At 39.6% G+C, this 4,708-nt stretch overlaps 1 protein-coding gene across 2 annotated transcripts in view; it reads left to right on the forward strand.

The window, feature by feature from the left end:
- Positions 1–335: 335 nt before the first annotated feature.
- The window catches only part of LOC783151 (butyrophilin subfamily 1 member A1), a 53,484-nt gene continuing 49,111 nt past the window's right edge, over positions 336–4,708 (forward strand). For both annotated transcript variants that reach the window (XM_059880596.1, XM_059880597.1), the window contains exon 1: positions 336–494. The gene's annotated coding sequence lies outside the window, so the exon portion shown is untranslated. The remainder of the gene's footprint in view (positions 495–4,708) is intronic.

Below are 4,708 nucleotides of genomic sequence, written 5' to 3' on the forward strand. Positions count from 1 at the left end.
TTTTCCTTTGCACTTTAGTTTGGTTATAATTATTTTCTCAATTTTTGGTATTTTTTCTTCTGCAGCATCTAATATATAGCAATATTAAGTAAATTAAAGTTTCAAATACTGTATTTTTAAATTTTTTTGTCTTTTATATCTTTTTTTTTTTCCAATTTACATCTTGTTTATTTGTTACAAGATAAGCTCTCCATGGTGTGAACTATAACTTACTTTTATATACTCAAACTTATGGCTCCCAATAAATAATTGTGGATAAAACTACCATCACAACAATGTGAATACTCCTAATGCTACTGAATTGTGCACTTGAAAATGGTTAAAATGGGCTGGAGGAGCCAAGATGGCGGAGGAGTAGGACGGGGAGAACACTTTCTCCCCCACAAATTCATCAAAAGAGCATTTAAACGTCGAGTAAATTCCACAAAACAACTTCTGAATGCCGGCAGAGGACATCAGGCACCCAGAAAAGCAACCCAACTCTTCGAAAGGAGGTAGGAAAAAATATTAAAAACAAAAAAAAAGAGACAAAAGAGGGAGGGACGGAGTTCCGTCCCGGGAAGGGAATCTTAAAAAGAGAGAAGTTTCCAAACATCAGGAAACCTTCTCACTGCCGAATCTGTGCCGAGCTTTGGAAGCACAGAGGGCAACATAACAGGGAGAAAAAATAAATAAACAATTTAAAACTCGCAGATTGCGAGCCCTACGGTAACTCCCCCAGCAGAGAAGCAGCGCAGACGCCTGCATCCGCCATTAGCGAATCGGGGCTGGGCAGGGAGGCGCGGCGTGGGCTGCATCGCTGAGAGTAAGAATCTGGCCTGAATACCCTGAGCGCTATCTGAGCGAAATAATTTGGGCTAGCAAACCAGACTGTGGGATACCTACCACGCGAAAAGCCAGCCCTAACCTAAGACCGCCAGGCCCGCACACGGAACAAAGGACTGAACAGAGATAGCCGGCTGCAGATCTTCCCCCTCCGGTGACAGGCAGCCAGAGCCGGAAGGGGGCAATCGCAGCCCCAGAGAGACATTATCTATAAAATTGTAAGCAGGCTTCTTTGCTAACTAAAACTTCTTGGGGGTCTGGACGGTCAACATCTGCCTGAGAAGGTGCGCCGGTTTTACATCCAGATAACCGAGTGGCGGGGAGGCGATAAGTCGCAGCATTGGCGCTCGCCTGGGAAGAGCAAATTGGCGCTCGGACCTGGGAAGAGTACAAAACGCAGGCCCAACTGAGTCTGCGCCTCTGAGGACTACCCGAGTGCCTGAACCTGAGCGGCTTGGACCTGGGAGGTGCATGCAGCCCAGGGCCAGCCTCGGATTGTTCCCGGCGGAACAACCTAGAGTCCGAGCAGTGTGGACAGGGAGGCTACACGCGCCGTGAGCGGGGGCAGACCCAGGGTGGCTGAGGCATTGCGAGCCCACGCCAGTGTTATTTGTTTGCACCCTCCCTCCCTCCCTCCCCACAGCGCGACTGAACAAGTCAGCCTAAAAAAAAAAAAAAAAAAAAAAGTGTCCTCCACCGTGCCCTTTGAGTCAGGGCGGAAACCAGATACTGAAGAGACTAGCAAACAGAAGAAGATATAACAGAGGGAAACGCCTTGGAAGCTACAGGCAATAGATCAAAACCCTGTGGTTACTACGGACTACATAGGAAGGGGCCTATAGATCTTGAGAAATATAAATCTGACCAAGGAACTAGCCAAAAATGAACTGAACACACAACACCCACAAAAAAAGAAACAAAAAAGTCCTAGATATATTTTTATTATTTTTACGATCATTCTTTCTTTTTTTTTTTAATTAAAAAAAAAAATTTTAAGTCCTCTATTGTTCCTTTAATTTTCACTTTTATAACCTATTACTTTGCAAAAAAAAAAAAAAAAAAAAGACCCTATTTTTTTCTTCTTCAGCAAACTTCATATATATATATTTTATAATTTTTTGACCTTGTTGGTTTTTTTTGTTGTTGTTGGTTTTTGTTTTTTTCTTCTTTTCTTTAACATTGTATTTTTGAAATTCCAAACTCTACTCTAGATTTTTAATTTTCGTTTTTTGGTATATGTTATCAATTTTGTACCTATAGTTTTTTTTATATAATTTCTGTGATTTTTTTCTTCTTCTTCTTCTCTGTTTCTTTCTCTTCTTCTTTTATATAACATTGTATATCTGAAATTCCAAACTTTACTCTAGATTTTCAATTTATGCTTTTTGGTATTTGATATCAATTTTGTACCTGTATTTTCTTTATAATTTTTGTGACATTGTTCGTATTTGTTTGTTTGTTTTCTCTCTTTATTTTTCTTCTTCTTTTTTTTCTTTTTTTTTTAACATTGTATTTTTGAAATTCCAAACTCTACTCTAGATTTTTAATTTTTGCTTTCTGGTATTAGTTATCAATTTTGTACCTGTACTTTCTTTATAATTTTCGCGACCTTGTTTGTTTTTGTTTGTTCGTTCTTTCTCTCTTTCTTTTCCTTCTTCTTTTCTTTAACATTGTATTTTTGAAATTCCAAACTCTACTCTAGATTTTTAATTTTCGCTTTCTGGTATTAGTTATCAATTTTGTACCTGTACTTTCTTTATAATTTTCGCGACCTTGTTTGTTTTTGTTTGTTTGTTCTTTCTCTCTTTCTTTTCCTTCTTCTTTTCTTTAACATCGTATTTTTGAAATTCCAAACTCTACTCTAGATTTTTAATTTTTGCTTTTATGTATTTGTTACCAATTTTGTACCTTTAAGGACCCAATCTTCAGGACCCATTTTTCACTAGGGAGTGAGATTACTGGCTTGACTGCTCTCTCTCCCTTTGGACCCTCCTTTTTCTCCACCAGGTCGCCTGTGTCTCCTCCCTAACCCCTCTCTACTCTACCCAACTCTGTGAATTTCTGTGTGTTCCAGACGGTGGAGAACACTTAGGGAACTGATTACTGGCTGGATCTGTCTCCCTCCTTTTCATTCCCCCTTTTATCCTTCTGGCCACCTCTGTTACCTTCCTCCTTCTTCTCTTCTCTGTATAACCCCATGAACATCTCTGAGTGGTCCAGTTGTGGAGTGCACATAAGGAAGTGACTACTGGCTAGCCCACTCTCTCCACTATTGATTCACCTCATCTCATTTGGGTCACCTCTAACTCCCTCCTCCCTCTTCTCTTCTCCATGTAACCCTGTGAACCTCTCTGAGTGACCCTCACTGTAGAGAAACTTATCATCTTTAATGTAGATGTTTTATCAATGGTGCTGTATAGAAGGAGAAGTTTTGAAACTACTGTAAAAATAAGACCGATAATCGGAAGCAGGAGACTTAAGTCCAAACCCTGACTCCAGGGAACTCCTGACTCCAAGGAACATTCATTGACAGGAGCTCATCAAATGCCTCCATACTGACACTGAAACCAAGCACCACACAAGGGCCAATAAGTTCCAGGGCAAGACATACCAAGCAAATTCTCCAGCAACAAAGGAACACAGTCCTGAGCTTCAAGATACAGGCTGCCCAAAGTCACCCCCAAAACTATAGACATCTCATAACTCATTACTGGACATTTCATTGCACTCCAGAGAGAAGAAATACAGCTCCACCCACCAGAACACCGACACAAGCTTCCCTAACCAGGAAACCTTGACAAGCCACCTGTACAAACCCACACACAGTGAGGAAACGCCATAATAAAGAGAACTCCACAAACTGCCAGAATACAGAAAGGACACCCCAAACTCAGCAATTTAAACAAGATGAAGAGACAGAGGAATACTTAGCAGATAAAGGAACAGGATAAATGCCCACCAAACCAAACAAAAGAGGAAGAGATAGGGAATCTACCTGATAAAGAATTCCGAATAATGATAGTGAAATTGATCCAAAATCTTGAAACTAAAATGGAATCACAGATAAATAGCCTGGAGACAAGGATTGAGAAGATGCAAGAAAGGTTTAACAAGGACCTAGAAGAAATAAAAAAGAGTCAATATATAATGAATAATGCAATAAGTGAAATTAAAAACACTCTGGAGGCAACAAATAGTAGAATAACAGAGGCAGAAGACAGGATTAGTGAATTAGAAGATAGAATGGTAGAAATAAATGAATCAGAGAGGATAAAAGAAAAACGAATTAAAAGAAATGAGGACAATCTCAGAGACCTCCAGGACAATATTAAACGCTACAACATTCGAATCATAGGGGTTCCAGAAGAAGAAGACAAAAAGAAAGACCATGAGAAAATACTTGAGGAGATAATAGTGGAAAACTTCCCTAAAATGGGGAAGGAAATAATCACCCAAGTCCAAGAAACCCAGAGAGTACCAAACAGGATAAACCCAAGAAGAAACACCCCAAGACACATATTAATCAAATTAACAAAGATCAAACACAAAGAACAAATATTAAAAGCAGCAAGGGAAAAACAACAAATAACACACAAGGGAATTCCCATAAGGATAACAGCTGATCTTTCAATAGAAACTCTTCAAGCCAGGAGGGAATGGCAAGACATACTTAAAATGATGAAAGAAAATAACCTACAGCCCAGATTATTGTACCCAGCAAGGATCTCATTCAAGTATGAAGGAGAAATCAAAAGCTTTACAGACAAGCAAAAGCTGAGAGGAATTCTGCCCTCACCAAACCAGCTTCTCCAACAAATACTAAAGTGATATTCTCATAGACAGGAAACACAAAAACGGTGTAGAAATTCCGAATGCTAGTGTT

The sequence above is a fragment of the Bos taurus genome, chromosome 23, assembly GCF_002263795.3.
Source record: "Bos taurus isolate L1 Dominette 01449 registration number 42190680 breed Hereford chromosome 23, ARS-UCD2.0, whole genome shotgun sequence".
Classification (NCBI taxonomy): Eukaryota; Metazoa; Chordata; class Mammalia; order Artiodactyla; family Bovidae; genus Bos; species Bos taurus.